This window comes from Myodes glareolus, chromosome 15, assembly GCF_982192425.1.
Source record: "Myodes glareolus chromosome 15, mMyoGla1.1, whole genome shotgun sequence".
In the NCBI taxonomy this organism is placed as follows: Eukaryota; Metazoa; Chordata; class Mammalia; order Rodentia; family Cricetidae; genus Myodes; species Myodes glareolus.
In genome coordinates, this window is record NC_142040.1 from 53,724,928 (window position 1) to 53,747,712 (window position 22,785).

At 39.7% G+C, this 22,785-nt stretch overlaps 1 long non-coding RNA gene across 3 annotated transcripts; it reads right to left on the reverse strand.

The window, feature by feature from the left end:
• Positions 1-7,635: 7,635 nt before the first annotated feature.
• LOC146891559 (uncharacterized) lies at positions 7,636-18,787 on the reverse strand. 3 transcript variants are annotated; one of them, XR_014997004.2, is made up of 4 exons: positions 18,642-18,787; positions 16,170-16,236; positions 13,810-13,961; positions 11,514-13,337 (listed from the first exon to the last, which is right to left on the reverse strand). It is a non-coding gene; the product is annotated as an uncharacterized LOC146891559 (long non-coding RNA). The 3 variants fall into 3 exon arrangements; XR_014997002.2 differs by lacking the exons at positions 11,514-13,337; positions 16,170-16,236 and adding an exon at positions 7,636-8,384; XR_014997003.2 differs by lacking the exon at positions 16,170-16,236 and having other exon boundaries at positions 18,642-18,784.
• Between the last annotated feature and the right edge of the window lie 3,998 nt (positions 18,788-22,785).

Sequence of the window (22,785 nt, forward strand, 5' to 3'; positions counted from 1 at the left end):
TCCAGTACTAGGATTAGGAGTGCCTCCTGCCAACATGCCCTATTTGGGCATAGGGGGAAGTTGAATTCAAGTAATGCTTATGTGGTAAACACTTTATAGACGGAGCTATCTTGAAGCTCTTATCAATGGCTCTTAGTGTTCGCATATTCACATTGGTTAACCTCTCTAGCTCTTAGTTGCGACGCAGCAGAGGACACTCCAGCTTTCCATAAGGAATCAAACAATATACAATTTCTGTCTCCAACAATGACTTGAGGTGGCTGTTTGTAATAACAAACCATATCCTTTTCTGTACATAAACATAAGTGTTAGTTAGTGTGGTGATACCTGGTAACACTTTTCTGATTAGTTAGATCTATGTATATAACCTTAATGTTTCATGTTGTTCTTATTTATTGCTAATTTACTGTCAACTAGTTGACAGCCCACTTTTACTACTTCTAAGGAAGCCATTCACCTATCTATAGCCCACAGAGATTGGATTAAATGGCAAGATTGTGGCTGTATAATCTTGTTATTGAAGAGGAGAGAACCTAAGAATTATAGTGTTTCTGTAACAAATATGTTTCTTTTCAGAGTAGGAATCGGATTGGAATCATTGTGGCTAAATTGTTCATTCCTACTAGTTCTTTATTGAGAACCTAGAACCTAGAACCACTTCTTGCCCAGTATCAAGTCAGACTTTATTCCTCCTGTCCCAATGTGACTTAGAATCGACTGACTAAATTCTCCCTATACACTTGCCCCTCTCCTTCCCTTCCCTGACCTCTAATGACCAAAACCTCCATTCTTCTCTGAGATGAATTTTACCTAAGTATCAAACATGAGTGGAGGTCATGCACCATTTGTCTTTCTGTGGCTGGCTCGTTTCAGTGAAGGCAGCATTATGTAACTTTGTCCACACTGTCACACATAACAAACTGTCATCCTTTGTGGTTGGATACTATTCTATTGTGTAGAATAGAATATTGTGTAGGACATTTTCTTCATCTGCTCATCCACTGATGGCCACTCAGGTTTCCTTGTTTATCTTGGCAGTTGAGAGTGATACATCAATGAGTATCAGATACTTCTTCGACATACTGATCTTGCTTCTTTTGTGCATATACCCAGTACTGGAATTGCCAGATCGTATGACCACTCTGTTTGAAAGTTTTTAGCAACCTCTCTACTGGTTTCCACAATGGATGTCCTAAGTTTCCATTCTCCCTCGCAGTAAGCTTGAGCCTCTCTCCACGTCCTTAGCTTCCCAGCCAGTATTTGTAGTGCTTTCTAACTCATCTCATGGTGGTTTTGATTTTCACTTCTCTGATAGCTAGTGACAACAAGCTTTTTTTAAAAAATCATGTATCCATTAACTATTTGAGAAATATGTATTTGGGCCTTTAGCCTAGATTTTAAATTGCATTATTTATTTTTCTATTGACTTAGTTTTTTGTATTTTCTGTGTGTTAGCTCATTTTTTCACCCCTCTACAGTTGATGATTATCTTTGTTATGCAAAGAATCTGATTAGTTTAATATAAAATTCTATTTAATTTTGTATTTGCTGCCCATCATCTGAGATATTATCCAAAATCTTTTTGCCCAATACAATATCATGAACACTTCTCCTGTTTTCTTTTAAAGGTTTCATAGTTTGGAGCCATAAAGTGTTTAATTTATGGTATATAAATTTTGGATATGGTAAAGACAGGGTTCTACTCTCACTTCTCCTGAACATGGATTTGTTTTCACACAAGGTACACTTGTATGAAAGAAACACATCACACCTTGCAATTATCACAATTGCTATGCAACAATCATAAGATAAAATAAAGCTAAAATACTCCAAATCTACATATATTTAAATGACCTGGTATGTTCTGAAATTTTATTACAGTATCCAATTCAGTGGAGGGATGCCACATGATCAGTTAAATTCCCTCTGGCTTAACAACAATTATGTGACATGTGCTGGTCAATTTTGTTCAGATGCTATATTTTAAACACATGACATATAGACACATTATAAGGATAATAGTTTTGAATTCCATCACTTCCTCTTTCTTTTTCATTCTTTTTATTTATTTATTTATTTATTTATTTGAGACAGGGTTTCTCTGTAGTATTGGAGCCTATCCTGGAACTAGCTCTTGTAGACCAGGCTGGCCTTGAACTCACAGAGGGAGATCTGCCTGCCTCAGCCCCCAAATGCTAGGATTAAGAGTGTGCACTACCACCTCTCAGTTCACTTCCTCTTTCTTTTCCTATTCCTGTCCCTCTCACCAACTGCTCTTCCTTCCTTTCTCCCTCTTTCTTTCCCCTTTCCTGTCTTCTTCTTCCCTCCTCCCTGCAGTTGACTTCCCCTCCAGCACTCTCTTTTTGTCCCTGTTCCTGTCTCTTCTGACTTGCTTCCTTCCTAGGATGCTTAATATGAGTTAACTTCTCGTTACTTGTCTTCGCATTTAATATCACAGGTTTTGACTGTTAAAAATATTTCCTAACACGAGCTCCCTGCCGATGCAAAATTCCCAATCAAGACAAATCAAAACAAGCCAAATTAAGAAGTATCCAGGTTTAATGGGAGTTCTGTGCTGTCGGGTAGCCCCTAGGGGCCGCGAATGTGACCACCGGGAGGAAGGAAAAGGGATCATGTGTTCCTCTTTGGGGAGCTCATTTAAATATCCTGGGGAGTGTCAGGACTTAGCCTTCTGGGATTTGGAGTCCAGACCAGGCCTGGGGTCTGGGATAGATGTGAGGGGCTGGGGCCTATACTCCCAACTTAACTTTAACGTGTTCTGCACTTGTTCCTTGTGTGTCTTTTAGCCTCATAGGGAAATACTGACTGCACAGTAATTCTAAAGTAAGTTGATTAGTCTGTATTGGCTAAAGAAGATCTGCATTGAGGCAAATTAGTGTTACAAATCAGATATATTAGAAATATGTAATGTCAATCAGATATATTAGAAGAAAATGTTGTTAGCATTGTTTTTGCTTTTTCTTTTGGAAGCAGAGAAACATTTTCAACAGATAGAGAGGTTTTTTATGCATATTAAAGTAAATTTTCCCAAGCTCATCAGAGAAACTGAATCACATACAACAAAGTATGCAGGCATAAGAAACCAGCAAGGGTGTTTATGTTATATAAGATACCATAATCTCATTTTTTGAGAATCCTACAGTTTAAAGGCAGTCTCCTTTGATGAAATAATATATACAGAATCATCACACAGAGTATCTGTTGCCCTAATAATATAACTACACTGTAATGTCTTCTGAAGCACAATTAACAAAACTCAGAGAGAGAAATTGGGATTCAATCTGAAAATCTGAAAAGCAAAACAGTCAGTCACTGGCTCTTACCTCTACCTCAGTCTGAAATGGCGGTCCTGCCTCCTGACTCTCAGAATGAGACTATGTCTGAGAGCTGTTTCCCTCCTCCCCTGCCCACCCCACCCCACTTTATATCTTATATTCCTCTCTAGGGCTGGGATTAAAGGCATGTACCATTGGGATTAAAAGCCAGGATGTAGAGGGGAGGGCCTTGGACTTCCCACAAGGCAGGGTGTCTTGCTCTCTCTTAGGACTGGAGGGGGATCGGGGGAGCGGGAGGGAAGTGGGAGGAGGAGAGGAAGTGGAAATTTTGATTGGCATTATTTATAAAGTAATAAAAAGATTAAAAAAAAGGAATTGTAAATAAAGCAAAGAAAACCAGCCTACAAACCACAATCCCAGAGAATTTAGACAACAATGAGGACACTAAGCAAGACATACATAGATCTAATCTACATGGGAAGTAGAAAAAGACAAGATCTTCTGAGTAAATTGGGAGCATGGGGACCTTGGGGGAGGGTTGAAGGTGAGGGGAGAAGCAGGGAGGGGAGCAGAGAAAAATGTAGAGCTCAATAAAAATCAGTTTTAAAAAAAGAATTGTAAATGAGCACCAACAGCATATATTCATGCAATTAAAATCTCAACATAATTACTTCACCAATAAAAAAGTCTTTTCTGATTTTTTTTTAAAAGAGAGAGAGAGAGAGACTAGTATGTTCACACAACCCACACACTCTACTGCTAGATTCAGGAGAGCAATTTAACTCTTCTGACTCTTGTAGACCAGATCTTAAAATGTTCCAGGAAGACTCATTCACATTTCTATAATGACCGCCTTCTGAAGCTTCACCCCACCTTGTGAATTTGTCTTGTTGTATTTTGCCTTGATTATTTTAATTTTTTCTCTCATTTTAGACTTGTCTAAAACCACAATTTAGGGACATTGGCAGAAATTGTCTGGTTTGATCAATTAAAAGACAATTTAAATAACCAATAAAGGAAAGAGCATAAACTAAGTTCAGGATGGGAGTTTTAAGGGCTATTATAAAATATTTTTCTGGGTACACTATGTGTCCTTTGCCATGAGTTATATTATGTTTAGTTGGCATGGTCATTACAAGAACTTTGTTAGAAGTGATGATTTACATACTGAATCTAACCACCTTTATTTACAATTGGCTCTTGATTAAAACTACACTGTTACACAGAGGAAAGACAGAGAAAGCAAATAAGGAAGCAAATAAAGAAACTAAAGGAACCCCACAGAGGAGAAGAAGCAGCCACAAACAACCCAATCCTGGAGGAGAAAAAAAGAGGCCAAAGTTCTCAGAGCAATGCTTGGTCTTTCTTCTTCAAAAGGCATCTAGGGCCAGTGTGACGTCGTTGTAATTCATGTCCAGGGAGAAATGCAGGCTTTCCAGGCATTGTTTCTGAGAATCATGAAGAAGGAGGCTTTTCTGTTTCCTGTCATAATAATTTCTCACTCTGCAGCCCTGGATTTGGCGTACGTGTTCATTTGTTGTGATAATATTCTGTATTTGAACTCACACAAGTTCCTAGGTCTGTGAGCCAGTAAGTATTTTTTTCCCAAATAACTTAGAGACGTTGAGATTTTACCTAGGAATTTTGTGCTATAGTTGAGAAAGACCAATAAAATGGGTTGATTCTGTCTTCAATCTTCATAATAGTAGTGAAAACCAAAATAAGGCAAAGTCCATATGGAATCATCGAAAAATTAAAGCATCATGCAATTTAAGATGGTAGTTTTAATATTTTAGCCAGTGATTCTAGTAATTTACAATCAGCACAGCATTTACACCTTTAGTCCTAGATGTATTTGTTAGGATTATGGAGACAAAGACATAATCGTGTTGGCAAGCGAACTATAGCTGCTTCTAGAACTGCATCTCTGAAGACAACTGTTTCTGGGAGGAACACGTGGTGTTATTCAGTTGGTTTTCTCTGTAAAAAGTAACATTCTTGCTGGGTCTGTAGCAATATGGTCTGATTAAAACTAATCTACCCGCTTTTTCAAAAAAAAAATGCAGCGACAGCTACTTTGAGATTTTGCTTAAACGGTTTGTGCTTTAGTGGAGAACAATAGAATGTGTTGATAGAGTCTTGCAATTTATCTCCTGAGCATTTGGATTTTCCTGTGCTGTGTTTTGTGGAGAAACACAGCAAGGTTAAAGTGGCAGTTTACAGCCTTGTCATATAAAGTCCATTTGTTAAACCTTGTTTGAACCCTTTTCTTTATTTCTAGGTAATTTTCGAACACACTAAAATTTCTTACCCATGCTAAGCATCCAGCCCATTAAAATCCCTCAGTTGGTACCCGACAGGCTCTTCAGCGCAAATAATATTTCATCGGTCTTTATTGATCAGTAGTTTCTGATGATTATAACTCCCTTGTTTTAAATTTGAAGTAGTTGTTTTAAATATTTGTTATAGGGTAAGCACATTCAGAGTGCCAGTCAAATGAGATTCTAAGAATATCACTAAATTTATTGGATATTATTTCAAAGTTAAACTTATTTTCATGATTATAAATAAACTCCTATAGGCAAGAACTATGTGTTTTATTTTATTCTATGTCAAGAGCACCATGTTTTATATATAAAATACTATCATTTACCCTAAACATCTGAAGAACTTATTAGAAATCATTACATGCTTATATAAATCTAATAATAATTACACGAAATACAGTGAAAGTTATTTAATTATACAAAGAAAAGACTAAAATATGTATCTTGAGCTTGTGATGCCTAAATGAAGTAAATAATTTCAGATATTTGCCTAGCAGAATGAGATCTGAAATATTATATTAAAGTCTACTGAAATATTATTAGATTTTGTTTCTTTCCATATATGTGATTGAAATTCTGCTTCTCAAAGATGCTGAAAGAATAAATATGTATTGTAAGAATACATACTTTCTTTCCTCATATTTAAAAATTGCTATTTTTTCATATTGTCCAAGAATTTCTGGTATCTAATATGATAGACGACTTAGAATATACACTAGGTACTCTCTAAGTGTTTGTATTAACCAGTCTGAAATTTTAAGTTGGTATATTAGACATTGCAAACAAGAGGAAAGCAATGCCGCAAATAGCTGCCACAAAAGCCAAAGCAGGAGAAAAACTGGACCTGACTTTCTTTCCTTCCTTGCTCCTATTCCCAACTCTCAGTGTCTCCCACACATCATAGTTTCACCACAGGGGTGCCCTGCTGAGTTCTTTTATTTAAACCTTACATTGCTTAGTTCATGAACCTAAAATCCAAGTGAGTGTAATTGACTGCTTGTGAGTTAAATGTCATGGAAGGTATTGTGGTGTTGATTAAAATCTGTCCTGTCCTCCACTTGGCCTATTTTCCCATTATGTTTTAAAGTCCGGTGAAACCTTGACTTCAATGAACTTTCACCCGAATGCTTCGGAAGGAAATGAGGTATGATGTATTGAACGACAGCCAACTCAGAATTATGTCATTTCTCTGGCACATTATTTGAGGTGGGGGGGGGAGCTTAATCTTAGTGTGACCTTAGTCATAATTATAACGATTCCATTCACCATGTGTAATTAAGTACATAATTGCATGAATGCGGACATTGCTTTGGCCAGCCTTTGCCCCACAGAGTTCGGTAGGGGATATCCTCTTCAACTGCAGTGTATTCTTCTGGGACCTAATTGTGATGTCTCTTGGAATCTGGCATGACTACAAGAATTCAGGTTAGTTTCTGAGGATAGAAAACACAGAAATCCCACTTGGATTCTCTGGCGTCCAGTTGTAAACCTTATGTTGGTGGATGATATTGTAATAATGTAATCCATTAAGATTCAAATGTACACATTAAAATGGAGAGTTAAGATGTCTTGACTATCCAACTTCTGGCTTAGCAGGTTTGACTGATCGCAAATGTTTTGAGTGCTGCCTGATACATCTGTGAGGATGGGGCCCCATTGTGCAGTTAACGAGGCAAGGGAATTAATCTTAGTATAATGAGGTTACAGCAAACTGGAAGACAGAGACAAGAATGGAAGGGTCAATATTGTTATTTTAGAGACTGATACATATTACATCTCCTCAAGTTCAAAGGAACTTGTAACCATGGTCTGAAATTTTAGAGAAGTTTTAAGAAGAATTGAAAAACCCATCCATACTCTGTGTTTTGAGTTCATAAAAATAAGCAAAAACCCTTGTCTGGGGCTGGACTTGTAACTGTGTGGTACAGGGATATCCTACAGTGTCTAAGGCGCTGAATTTGAGTCTTAGCACTAACTACAAATAATATGAATAAATAAGTAAAAACTTCATGTCACTTTTCATATTTCTTTACTTTAGTTTACTAAAGCTCCCCAAAGAGACCATTGTTGTTAGCAACCACAGTGTCCTCCTGGGGAAGAAGCAAGGACTCATGGATGCCAGCTGTCTACTTCATTTAGGGGAACATCTATCACCTCATAAATCACTCTCTATCCAACTCTTTCAACAACGAACTACTCTTCAGAAAGGAATGTGAAGACATGATACGCAAAGTGAATAAATGTTGCCTTGTTGGTTCCATTATCTAACAGGATGGTTATTAATGAGTCAATTTAGATATTAACTATAAACTATGGATCTTCTAGTGCAGAGTGGAGGCAGCTGCTCAATGTTGTTAATCCCTGGATCACATTACAGTCCAGTGTTTTGCTTCTCTTCTTCATATCTAACAAAGTGAATATGACATTGTTCCTTTTTTTGTTGTTGTTGTTGGATTCTGAGTCACAGGAACAACTTTATCTTATTGATGAGAGGAAACAGCTGGATAAGAGAAGCTTGGAGATCCGGCAGTGACAGGCTTGTCACTGGCCTGTGAGTCGCCGTCTCTTTCCTCTTGCCGTGTCCCTAAGCCACTGCTCACTCACAGTAGGTTAGAAGACCTGAGCTAACATCTCTACGGGTCAAGCCTCCATGGTGGTTCTCACTGGAGACCCTTACATCTCTTCAGATTATAGTCCTACTCAGTTCAATTGTCCTGGAAGAGGATGGTGGATTTTTCTGCAGAAAAGCTCTTGTGTTTTCCTGTTGAATAAATATGTGGAAAAGAAGGAATTGATGCTTAATAGGATGATATGGGAGAGTAAATAGTCTGCACAGATGAATTCTTTCATTTGACTCTCGCACAACTTTTATAAAACTTAATCTTACTTAGTGCATGTTTTCATTTCTCCAACCAAAGCATAATACTAATAATTTTCTGCACATATTTTGCTTAAATTTTCTCCATAAAGCTTTACTGAAGTGATTTCCTTAATATAATAAATACTAGATGCAGTTAGTTCACTGTGCACAGAAACCTAATATTTATTTGATTAACACTGAAATGGCAATACCTCAGGTACTATCAAATCACATGGTTCTCTATAGAGCAACATAAATACTCTTCCAATCTTAGTGAAAAAAACGCAACTTACAGAGAAATCAAAATGGATTTAGTTTATGGTAAAGTTGGTACAATTTTAGCAAATTGTAATTAAAGAACAGTTTTCTAGATTAGTAAAGAAAATTTAAAAATAGATACAGTATCCAGTAATTTGTCTTCTTTGTGTTAATCCCTCTCCCCACACCAGAATATTTAAGAGGCTTTTAGAAACCTAGATTTTCCTGTCTTTTTAAAGCACATTTAGTTTTAAACCATCCAGTTATCTGAAAGATAACTGTGTAGATGTTGGAAAACTGAGGGCCAAGCCATGAATCAAGGTGGGTTTGGTACCTAACAGAATGAGTTAATTAGTCCTTTCCTGAATTGCTATCCTCTTAAAACATTCGTGTTTCAAATTAAAATGCTCAGGTTAAATGAAATCAGATGACCTAGGAATTTTAACTTTCAGAACACCTTTACATGAATCGGAATATGCAAAGCCAAGCAGAGGCAACAGGGTGAATACATGAGCTTTCTTTGGCCCATTGCAGGATGTGGACGGCCAGGTGCCTGGATGTTCTGCAGGGTATACATTCATGAAAAGCCTTGTGTAAATGTCAGGTGCCAGGCCGGTGATGATGTCGTATTAAAAATCACAAGTAGGTGGTAACACAAACCCCAGCTCCTTGTAAAATAAGCTTACATGTTATTCTTGGTAGGCACTTGCACTAGGTTGAATAGCTAATGAGACCCAGAGCTGTTTATTGGTTAGTGCGGAGGACCCGGATGACGTAGCTCGGTCATGCTGAGATGCTGCTTGGGTGGTACAACAGACTGATCAAGCAGTAGTGGTGCCTGTTCTGTCCCACAGTGTGTGGGTACATCCATGAGCAAGAATTGATCTTTTTGCTTGTCTGCATAAGAGATGAATTCCTGGAAATCAGTGAGGGTTGCACCTTCCCTTCCCGTATCACATTTTGTTGGCTACAGAGAAAGGGGAACATCCTGGGGTAGCTGAATGACTGTAGGTCAGAAGCAGATAGGAAAAGAAGGTGTTTGTGGTACGGTCTCAGCCAGATTGCAGAGGGCTGTACTGGAGGCCGAAAGATAAGCAAACCGAACAAGTGCAGGGAGAGGAAACAGTACTTCCTTTAGGCAATTCTCAGGACAGTTCGAAAGCTGTTTGCTTCCTATTTTGATACCTAGAGCAACATGAAACAAGGTTTCCAACAGCATTCCGGCAGCCTTGTCCTGAGTTTGTTATCGGCTCCTTCTGTGAGGAAGCAATTGTGATAAGACTCCGGGCTCTGCTCTGAAATTCCCATTTCATGTACAGCTTTTGATTGATCATGCTGTGCAGTGGGCTCGTATTCACAGATTGATTTATTAACAAGGTTCAAAGTACGTCCACTCTTCATGAGACGCTTTTTCCATTTTCTTAAGGAGAAAGGCATCATTTGCATCTCAAGCTGAGGACATTTTCCAGGTCTCAATAACTAAAAGGGATGGAGTGGCTTTATGTCTAGACATCAGTGCTCCCACATCTAGATGTAACATGTTTGTGCACACTTGACATCTAGTTTGTTGTCCTGGAGTGGATCTGTTTTCTCCCTGGGGAAAGTAGAGGCTCTTAAAGAAAAGCCTGGTTTGGAGAAGTAATCTTAAGAATCCCGTTTTATTCCACGAGTTTCTATTACTCTGTCACACGTTAGGGGGATCCCTTCTTTCTTCACTCAGAAACCACTTCCGCTTCTACAGCCCTCACTCTGCAAGGGCCTCTGAGCGATACCATGTTTATTTTGAGTCATTGGTTTGGTGTTGGACTTGGTCTGCCTTTGGGCTCTGCCTACTTTGGACTGGGAATTTGATTTATTTGGCCCTGTTTCAAAAATTGTCAACACCCCATGCATTTAGGTAGTGATTATTTCTATAAAAATATGAAATAATAACCACAACTTTATGAGATGAAAACAGCACCTTAACCACACTCCTTCTCCGTGGACAGCAACAGCGCTCACATGGAAGAGATAGTATTAAACAGTTTTCGGTCTCCATGCCGCTTGTGCTGAAACGGACGGAATGAAAAAATGGAATCATCCTATTTCTTTACGTTTTGACACATTGTAAACAAAACAAGGGCTTTTCCAAATAGAAACAAAAGGGCTCTATATTTTTGCTCTGCTTACATACAAGGCTCAAACTATACAGTGTTTGAAAGTATCACTCATCATGTTTCTTGATTCTTGGTTTTTTTTTCTTTTTAACCCTGATGTATTTGACCAATAACTGGGGAACTAGGAGAGCAGAATACTAAGGTGTTGGTATCTCAAAAAGGAAAAGAAATTTGACCATCCCCAAATCCAGAGCCGCAGCGTTTTTTGTTTTTGTTTTTGTTTTTTGGGGAGGTGCCATCTCAAATTCTGAGGGCTCACTGGATAAAGCAGAGGTGACACACCTGATTACACAAACAAATTGTGTGTTTGGGACAGCCGTTGAAGAGTAATGTGGCCACATTTGGTGAGCTCTGTTTATGAAGTTAAGTAGTTAGTGGCTAAACGAGGCCATAAATCTAAGTCGCAAACATTGTTACCGTATGATATACTTAATTCCCTACTGTCTATAATAAAGTGGGACACAGGAATAAGGTTTTTTCTGAAAACTATTTTTAAAATGTGATCGCTTTCTGTTAATAAAGTTAAGTAGCTTTCATTAAACGCTTGTTAGAATAATTAGTCATGTATCCCCCGTCACCACCTGACCAAAGGAAAGAAAAACAGAGAATTCTAGTGTTGTTGCCCATGATTTCTTCAGTCGTGGTTCTAACCTGATGGCGTAGTTTTCCCTTGTTAGGAAAATGACAAAGCTGGACTAGGCCAGCATGACTGCTCAGCTAGGGTCTACTCAGCACCAGACCCACAGATGAAGAAACAGGGTTAAAACAGATTCTTAGGCTGACATGGGCTTCCTTTGAATCCTAATTTTGAGTTAAGGTTTAAAACGGGTATCTGTAGCCCTGAAAGTGACTTTTACACAAGCGACAGGATCAATGGCTCTGTCGGGCCCCTTTCTGTCCTTCGGTCTTTTGATCTCCTTGGTGTTTCACGGAATACACAAGGTCTCCCTCCTTGAATGAATGAAGACAGTTCAAGGGTATTTTGTTAGCTTTGCTTCTTCCACCTCCCCGCCTGTTGGAGATAAACCGCTTTGGAACCACAGCTCTTTTCAATTGGCAGCTTTGCCTCTACTAAGCAGATAAAGGAGTGGCCTTGGGAGAACTTCCTAAGGTTTGACCACACCAGTCTTTGCACTACACTTCCTCACAGTCACTTTCAAATTCATTGTCCTTTCTTTCTCTCCGCGGGCGAAGGTCCAGCCTGTGCTGAGCCTCATGAAGCCAAGTGACTCAGCTCTTTGCCAGGCTTCCGTTCAAGGAGAACTCACTTGTTCCTTGAGTCCTGCAGACTAAACATTCGAATTACAAGCCACATAAAACCATTTGGTGGGGATCACAGGTAGGGAAAGTCAGTTCACGATCTGACACCTCATAAAGTCTTAGTTTAGAATTTGTGAGGCTTGGTGTATATAATTTATTCCTTTGGTCTTAGGCAAGCACCTGGATGTGGATTTTTCTCTTTCTGGCTGACAAAACAAAATAGGGTCCAATTAATTTCTCCCCTTTAAAGACTTTATGATCCTTGCCTCATTTTTTTTTTTTAAACTGGGTGAGTTAGAATCATTGCCAACATAAAGTCACAGGAGGAGCCGGGCACTTGAGTTTCCGTTCTCCAACATTTACAGGGGTTGCTCTCGAACAAGGGGAGTTTGCTACTACGCGGGTCATTTGACAGAGAGTGGAGTCAGTCTTGCTCCTCAGGACGGAGGCTGTGCTGCTGATGTTACTGTGGGTGCCCCCTGCAGCCTGTGTTCCATCCCTTTCATAGTAGCCCATCTTGTAGGAGCTAACATTTTTTAAAAATAAAATATTCCACTAATTTGGAACTAAAAGTTGGAACGCTTGGATGCTTGTTCTAGTTCTTCTATTAAATAATTCTAATTCCTTATGAAAACACTTTATGCCTTAGCCCTTCATCTACTAAATAAGGATAAGAAAAATGTCCTGGACCAGCAAGATGGTTCAGTGAGCGAGGGCTGCCAAGCTGGATTACTTGAGTTTGATCTTCAGAACCCACGTGGTGGAAGGAGACGACCAATATCCACAGGTTATTCTCTGGCCTCCACGCACATTCCAGGGCATGTGCACACCTTTCATACATACATGTGCACAATAAATAAATAAATAAATAAATATAAAAAAGATAAACATGTCCTGCCTCCCTTGCCTAGAATTTGTGAGAATGGCATTAATATGCAGTTTGAAAACGTTATAGTGTTGAAAACTGAGAGTCACTTGGTATGTTAGAAATGAACCAGAAATATGTATTTTAATTTTAATTATGCAGAGCTCTGGTTTTGTCTTAATGTTTGCCTTCTCTGGGATTCCTGTTGCCTCCTATACTGATGTAAGTAGAGGATCTTTGTTTCTCCTAACTTAAAAAGAAATCCAGTTCTGTTATCGTCTGCTCTCATTATTCTAGACCTCTTGACATTATGACCTGTAAAAAAAAAAATAAGAAGAAAGACATTGTTCATGAAATGATAGAAACACAGATATAAAGTCTATACAAAAAAAGATTATTTGGAATATTCAAAATCTAGACAGTTAAAGAATGAATTTAATTGTTGTAATAGTTACAAAGGTCATGAGCACCACCAGCCCCGGGAAGCCATTCAAGGAGGCAGCTGCTACACCCACTGAGTGGGAAGCGTTTCAGATAAACTCATTATTCAGTCATGGAAACTTTAGTTTTGCAGGTCAGTGGCTTCCACACACTTATCATTATTCAAAAAGATATGTAAATCTGGTCAAAAATCTGGGGAGGTCCCAGGCCTTCAGGGGTATGCCTTCAAGTTTTTCTAAGTGGAACTGATATCCAACTGCCTCCTAAATATTTATAATTGCAGATGACTGTTGCTCTCAGCCTGAGCCAAAGAAGCTTCTTCTTGCAACGAGCAATGGAGACTTACCATGGGTCAAAATGCCGAGATCAAGCGGCGACTGAGTGCTCAGCCTTGGTGACTCTATGTGACCTCTCCAAGACCCAGGGAATGTGGCAGAAGAGGTAGCAGAAAGATGATAAGATCCAGGGCTGGAGTGGAGGACCATGGGGCACTGTCTCCTGGATAAGACACAGCCAGGACAATCATAAACGCACAGTAGCTGTGGCTACCTGCACAAGAGCTACACACACGGAAGACATGAAAAGGGTAAAGAAAAGTTGGAAAGAAGGGAGTCATCAGGAGAGAGTGGAGGAGAGCAGGTAATGGGGGGAGAGATCATAATACTTTGTATATGTACGAGATTATAAAAAGTAAAATGTATAACAAATATACATCCATTCTAATTTAAATATATTCAAATATATTTGCTTATCAGAATAGGGTAATGAATTTTAATTTTAATTATGTTTTGGTATGAGGGTGGATGTTACTGTTAAGTGTGCACATAGCTTAACAAAGTAGTGTTAGGCAAGTCACAGATGTAAATGACTTGTTCAGGGACACTATGGAATGGTGATTATTTTAAAGAAAACGGCAGCAGGAAAGACTCTAAAACCATTCGTGCGTAATCATTATTCTGCCACGAGGTCTTCCTGCCTGCAGAAAAATAAAGATACAGTAGAAAGAACTATTTCTTTAAGCCCAAGGAAAACTATCCATTGTCAGTGTAACTGAACAATCCCTCTGCAGAAAGACAGCCAGGTCATTCTATAGGTATTAAATAAACTCTCATGATGTCCCAAACATTGTGGTGAGACCAAATGGTTCTTGGTTTTTTTTAAAGATGTGCCAATCTGAGAGAGGAAGAAAGATACACAGCAAAGAAATGGTGAATTAATGATTAGCCTGTTCTGCAAACAGAAACCTTTATTGGAAAATAAGTGAGGTTTTGACAGCATTTCATTCCAAAAAAAATAAAAAAAATAAAAGATATAAATAAATAAATAAACAAAAAACAAAGTCCACAACAAAAACAAAACACAAAATCTTGTTTCCCTAACTGATTTTAACCACCCTTCCTTCAATTTACAAATAGTTATTAAACAGTTCCTCAGTACAAATACTGTTCAAAGACATAGGGATATATCAGTGAGTAAAAACCATACAGGGAACAGTGAAATGGAGCTACCTGACCTTTGCCATATGCAGTCAAACACTACTGCCTTTGGTTCTCACAGTTGCTTGTTCATGGGGCAGAGAACATTTCGATTCTGGTCAAGGTCTAGGCATCAACAGTTAATATGCTACCAACGTTTATATTCCTTCATCTCAATAATAAAATATGAGCTTGACAGTCTTCATAAGGACATTGTGCTTGGTGTTTCAGACTGAATTATGACCCCTTAAAATTCATGTGTCTAAGTATTAATCTCCTAGAACCTCAACTTAATGACTCTCTATAGAGACAGGGCATGCAAAAGATACGAAAAATGAAGTCATATGGATTGGCTGCCATCCATTGTGACTGGTGTCCTTCTAAGAGGAGGGGGTACACTGGGAAGGGCATACACAGAGGAAAGACCTCAAGAGAGCATAGGGAGAAAACAAAATCTACAAGTCAAAGAGTTCTCAGGCTTAGGGAGAAACCAGTGTGCCTACCTTGACCTTGACCTTCTAAGCTTTACACAGAAGGGAGAAAGCAGGCTTCTGCTATTGACATACCTGGTTTGTGATGGCAATTCTAGCAAGCACAAGTCACAGTAAAGATTACCACTGAGCAGTACATGCTTTCAAAAATCCTTCATCATGTAGATTTCAGACTCAAAGGCCCCAGCATACTTTTTCCTTCACCCAGGCTTAACTACCACTAACATTAGGACAAACTCCCAGGAGATTTATGCCCATCTGTTTCCACCTTCCAGGGGCTGGCCCTGCATGTCTACACAGCATATTCTTCTGAGAGAGAGAAGACGAGCTAGGCAAAAAATAACTGATTCTTATTAGTCTTCTGTTGAGAGGCATGCCGCTGAGGAGGGCACAAAGGAGAAACCTCCCTCTCCATAGGAAGTGTGCCTCAGTCTGTAGAACGTAAAACCTGCTCCTGGATCTAATCAGATACGAAGCCAAAGTAAAGGACTTTCCTTTCCCAGATTGAGTGTGGGAGTTCTGTTGACTTGTCTGAGTGACGTGGGTTAGCTGATGGAGTCAAGCTCGCCTACAGCATCAGAGTGTGACCTGGGATGTAGGGTGGGGAAGTGGCTTTGGAAAGAACAGCCTCTTGTAGACATTATCCGTGTCTGGCTGTAGCTGGCTGTACATCTGCAGTGATTCAGACAGAAAACCCAGCAGCCTTGTCTTGTGTGAGCCCCAGTACCACCAGCACTCACCTTGGGCACCTGCTGGAGGGAACATAGCTATTGCACTGGTCCTGGGAAGGACTCTGCCAAGTCTGTTCTAGATGAAAAGGAGCAGATATTTTTGTCCGAATAGCTGCATTTAGGAAGCATTTTTCAGGCTGGTTGTGTTAGACCAAAGTTTCCTGTGAATGAGGCATGACTAGGCAACCCTTGAACAAATTAAGAGGAGCCAATTGGACAGACCACAATGATGTCACAGGTCTACCTTGTTTGACTAAACAATCTACCCTGTAAAAAATAATAATGGTAAAATTTACATACTACTTGCCCAGACCGAGGCTCTAGATGATTCACATAACTGAAAGATTAATCTCAAGGAGTCTTCTGAGATTATTGACGTAGGCAGAACTCTAAAATATCCCTAAACCTGTAACATGAGGGGGCCTGCTTGTTGGGGGTTTTCTGTCCCGTCCGCCCCCCCAGCTATTTAGTCCCAAAGAAAACCATACAAAGATCTCTATTATTTATAAAGCTGATTGGCCCATTAGGTCAGGCTACTTATTAGCTAACTCTCTCATCTTGATTAACCCATTTTTCTGATCTATTTTAGCCATGTGGCTCAGTACCTTTTTCAGTGGGGCAGCTCACATCCTACGGCTTCGGTGATCTGGGCAGGAGCGGGAGGAATCAACTTCCTCCTCCCCAGAATTCTCCTGTTCTCCTTGCATCATTTCCACTTCCTGTCTGGTTTTCACACCTACACCTCCTGCCTGGCCAATCAGCGTTTTATTTAAAACATGATTGACAGAATACAGACAATTCTCCCACACCATAAACCTGTTGTCACTGTTGCTACTCTTTGAGCTTATAAAGCCTATGGCTGTAAAGACCATTCCTGTGTTATTGTTTTTCTATAAGATGAAAAAGAAAAGGGAAGAAATATCTACACGACGTCCATAAATAGATAGCTCTGAGTTAATCGATACCTCCTGTGTGGGTTCAATCTAAACAAGTACACCGTTAAAAGGGACCAGGACAATCTTGAAAGAAGAGACTTGGAGAATACTTAAGACTCTCCTGCTGGCCTTGATGTGGCAAGCTGGTACGCTGTGATGAACACCTGCCAAGGAGAGCCCTTAGCACCTAAGAGTTCAAAATGAAACCTCCGTTTGCAACCGTCAGGAAAGCAAATCCCACAGTTACTCAGGGACATGGAAATGAACCCGCTGCTCAGAAGCAGACCTATGTGCCAAGCCTCCCGATGAGAACGCACCTGCTTAGCACCTTGTTTCTGCCTGTGAAAACCTAAGTGGTTCCCGGCTGGAGGAAACTGCAAGACAGTGGTGTTATTTGAAGCCACAAAACATCCGACTACTGCTGCTCCATTTCTGTCACTGAAATAGAAAACTAGCAGGCAGAGGCTGTCATTACTTCTATTATTTTATAATGGGGAAACCAGGTGGAAGAAGTCCACTTGCAATTGGTTATAAAGTTAGCACTGATAGACACTAGATTTGAACTTCATCTCTTGAGCGTAATGGTGCTATTTAGCCACTGTATCAGTCTAAGCTCCTACCATTTGCCTTGTCTGTGTTTCCCTCTCTTTGCAAGTGTCCACAGATAGACCAGTTGCAAGACCTCTGGGATAGTTGGCCTGAAAATCCATTTTGGAAGCTGTTAATTCTAAATTGTTGGTACCCCAGAAGTCCCCTACTCCACAGTAACTCTATTTTTTTCATAGATGAGCAGGGAAAGAACCCTGCAGTATTTGAATCATAGCTCTGTGGTTAAGGGAAAATGACATTTACTGGGGAAGCAACTTGTTATGGTCTTAGGTACTCTGCCAACTGCCACGAAAAGGAGGCTTTTAAATGTCTTTTCTACATTAAGAAAGATTTAAAGAGATACTAAAAAATACACCTAGCTGGCATTGCCAACATCTGCAGGTCTTTTATCCACAGGTTAAAAATTGAGTCATTGTTTTGATGAATTAGCAGAGTATATTCTAAACAGTGCCAAACCTGAATCAAAATGTTTTTTTAAAAATCATACTTCATTTCAGAAGATTCACTGAGATCCATCAGATCTGAAAAGACACAAAATATCCATCTAAAGAAAAGATGAAGGCTCTATTGCCTAGAAAGTCTCTTTTGGAAGCACACACACACACACACACACACACACACACACACACACACAAGATAGAGAGAGCTTAACTTGATGGATTTTGTTAAACTTTCTGAAGAAAAATTTTCTAAAACTCAAACAGAACCTTTATTAACTTAAAGAGCAGAGGCCTGAGACCCAACTCATAACATTGGCTTGGATCAGATGGTGTCCAGGCAAGTCACGCATTGTCTATACTCAGAAACTCTGGTGAGTTATACTGAGCATCCACTGTGGTTAGTTTGGTCTCACTCATGTAAAGGACATTTGGAATAAGCTTGTTAATTTTTCCAAACAATGCCGACAGAGATACAGCTGTAATGCATTTAGCCCTACCGATTCATTTCTCCGAGGGCCATGAACACTTCAGCAACGCACGTCCTCGTTACCTCATTTCTGTCCCCCACTCTTCCCTGTGATGTGCTCCTCAGAACTCCTCTGCCATTGACCTTCAACTACCCCAGACTCTGCTTCCGCTCCGCTCGTCACGTCCTTGTCATTTGCCTTGGCAGCGTGTCAAAAGTCAGACACGCTTTGCTTTCTGAAGTTGCTGGAACACAACTTCGAGGCAGTATGCTGAAATGTGGTCCTGATAAAGGTGGTAGGGGAGTCTATGTATCACAATACCATTTACCTCACGTTATTTTTATTGCCAGTGGTGAATTTGGAGCAGATTGTTTAATGCATTTTAATCTTACGATACAGAGCAGGTGTGGTAAGACATTTAGCAGAGTCAGCATGCTCGGAAATGGATTCACTTCAAGTCATATGGTTTTGAAGAAAAGGATAAAAGACATTTCACAAAAGTGACTGTTGGATTAATAAGCTTTCAAAGAAAATTTTAAATGATGTTAAGATCTGGATAATATTTGAAATCATTGGAATAGGATGGAGTCGGCATCATATACTATACCTAGGACCACAGTATGCTCTCTTGAGGGTAGCTTCTTCTATTCAGAATTGGTGATAGGCTTAGGGGAAATGTAAGATTGTACCCAACACAATGCCTGACAACTGGGAGTTATTCAAATAATAATAAGCACTAGCCTAAAACTCAAATGAAAGATTATTGTGAGTACCTGCAGAATGGCTAAGAGCAGATATAAAATATTCACCTTTTAGTGAATAAAGTATGGATCTTCTTGCTGGGAGTATATTTCTTTTTATTCAGTTTAATTGCTTAAGACAGATCTTTCTATCAATATTTAGGGTCTTGTGGTGACCAAATTTCCTACAATAGAAAGAAAATTGTAGAGATAACTTGTCGAAGGCCATTTGAAGGATCACTGGAAACTAAATTCAGTAGACGCTTCCAAAAATATATTCATATATGAAGGTGATCTAAATAAAATTGCTAACTGGACAACTCTTGTCAACAAATGACGCTTTCAATACCAGGAATGGGTTACATATAATCAACTTCTTGGCCAGAGAGGTCTCATGAGAATCCCAAAACAACCTGGCTCTCCAAAAACTGATGGTAAGGGCCTATTGCTGAAAACATCTACACAACTCATTGAACATGGAGAAGTCAAGCTGGTGCCTAAACAGAACCTTCATCCCTGTGCACTAGTGTTCGTGGTCCTGGAAGGTATCCTGCAGGCTACCAAAGGAGAAAAGAAAATAAGACTCCAGCTACAAACCCTTTGATTTACAGTGGTCACCTGCCTGAAAGATCCACTGGTGCAATGATGACACAAACCTTGTGAGAGCATCTCACCAACACCTTACCTGAATCAAGGCCCACGCCATGATGTGGGACCCCAAACCAATGCTACTTTAAGATGGCTAAGAACCTGAGACTAGGTAAGCCCAGGAAACTAGACAAAAGCCAAGCACTACTATTCTGCTAAAGGAACATAGGGATAAAATGACTCTTGACAATATTCTGCTGTGCTCAGATCTGTGCCTTGCTCAGATATCATCAGAAGTTTCAAAGACCCACAGCCAGACAGTGTGCACAGGGTCAACCAGAGAAAGGGCAGAGGATGAGAGACCTCAGAAGCCTTAGCCCTCAAAAGGGATGTTTTCATCAAATCTCTACCCTCAGGTGCAGGAACTCTGCAAAGATGGGGAAAGATTGTAAGAGCCTGAGTCGGTGAAGGACACCAAGGAGTAAAGGCTTTAGACACAATAGAGCCGGTGCACAAAGGAGCTTCCAGAGACTTAGGCAACATGCAAACAGCCTTTCATGGGTCTGCAAAAGAAGCAGGTCCTAGAGCTGAAAGAAGTGGACGAACACACCCATCCCTAGCCCAGAAGCTATCTCCAATTGATAGCCACTTACAAACAAAAACTGGTTTTCTCCAAGGGAGCGTCCCCGGGGAAGCAAACCACTCTTAAGGGTAAGCAGCACACCCAGCAGTAGATAGCAAACAAAGAACAAACTCAATGGCATCTTTGGAGGTTCTTTGTCTCATAATGTTAAGACAGGACATTTTTTTCTTTTCTTTTCTTTTTGCACATTACAGGTCCTTTGCATATATATTATGGCTTTTGGTTTTATATTTTTATGAGATTTCTCTATGTGAGAACATATGTGTCTCCGTGTCTCTATATGAATTCCTTGTACTTTAGTTTTGTGACTCTTTGTTCTGTTTGGCTGTTTTGTCTGCCCTATTTCAATTTGTTTGTCTTTGTTTTATCTTATATTATTATTATTCCTTGGATGCCTATTTGTTTTCTAAGAAAACAGAAAGGATGTGGATCTGGGTGGAAGAGAAGGTGGGAAGGAACTGAGAGCAGTAGGGAGAAGGAGAACCATAATCAGAATATGTTATATGAAAAGAATCTATCTCCAATAAAAGAGATAAAAAAAAACTCATACCAGGAAAAAATATTAAACCAAATGACACATAGTCTATGTAATTCTCATAGAGAATTCTATCTATCCAAGCATGGCTTATTATTACAAGAATTATTCATTCTTTTCAGAAATTCACTGATAAAGAAACGTCAAACACTATAAATTTAAGGCAACATGAACAATAAAGTGCTCTGCCTTTAAATATGTCATATTTATTGCTATAAATTCTACCACCAGTTTTTCACAGCCTTATAAACCACAGTATAAGGCTGTAGTTCTGAAACTGTGTAACCTCTGTTACTCTGTGATCTCATTCAGAGCTAATAAAGCTTGGATAAGTTGGTTTGAGTAAATGAAGAAGTCACACTATAGATATACTTTGTGTGTGTGTGCGTGTGTGTGTGCATGTGTATGCATGCATGTGTGTGTGTGTGTGTGTGCATATGGGACCCCCCTAATTACCAGCATGTCAAGATATTCATAAAGGTACTGGTGGCACACACATGTCGGTATCAACTAACAACCGTCTAATTGGATTTAAAGACCACTCAACGGGAAGGAAATCATGCCTGGTACTGGGGGCCTAACCAGCTTCCCAGGGCTAATGAGGTCACAGACCTTAGAGAAGAATCTACGAGTCCTACTCTACTAGACCAACGTAATCCTTACTGCTTTCTAACTCTCATCCTTGTACCACAGATGAGTGTGACTACCAGTCCTCATTAGAGAAGCCTCGCTACAGCTAATGGAGACCAGCGCAGAAAGCACAGCTGGAAACTAGGCAGAGATAAACAGATTGTTGGGAGCCTGGACACAGTGGATACATCTACAGCACAAGTCCTGCATTTATAACTCAGCAAACATCATAGGAGAGTGGAAAGACTGTAGGAGCCAGAATACCAGGAAGTCTGCTGTGAAACCCTTTCTCTAGAAATGGCTGCACAAACAAGATTGGAGCAAAGGCAACATCAATAGGCATGTTAAAGTGGAAGCGGGGGTAAATTTCACAGGGTCCCACCCCTAATCTAGGAAGTGCAGGTAATTAATAACTGCCAGGAGAAAGTATTAGCCTCTCTCTCAGGGATGAGCATCCTTATTGGCCGATCAGTGAATTGTGGCCAGCCTTGGAATTCCACCAACAAAAACATACTCAGCAGGTTGTATTTATATATATTTATTCTTACATACACATATGTATGTAACAATAATAGCCAAAGATAAAAGAGGCTATCCACTTGAGAGTCAAGGACATGAGGTGGGTTTAAAGGAGGCAGCTGGGGGAAGGGACTAAAGGAGGAGACAGAGTTGGGAAAGTGATATAATTCTATTTCAATTAAAAATAGACCTATACATCTTTTTAAGATTGCATTTGTGTATGTGTTTCTGTACAGATATAGCCTGAGGGGAGTTGATCCTTTGCTGCAAGGATTTCTACCACTGAGTCATCTCAGTGGCACTCTACCATTTAGACCATCTTTCCCTGTCTTGTTCTTACCATTTATCTACCCTTACTTCTATCTCTGTTTGCCTTATGTGTTCTAAGAATTAAGGCCCATCACAAGGTTAGGGACTGGTAAGTCATATCTCTGGAACATGTAACTTGAATAAAATCTAAACCCGGTCAGCCAAAGACTAAAGCAATCCCAGAATTCAGTGTGTCTGCCAATGTCTGTT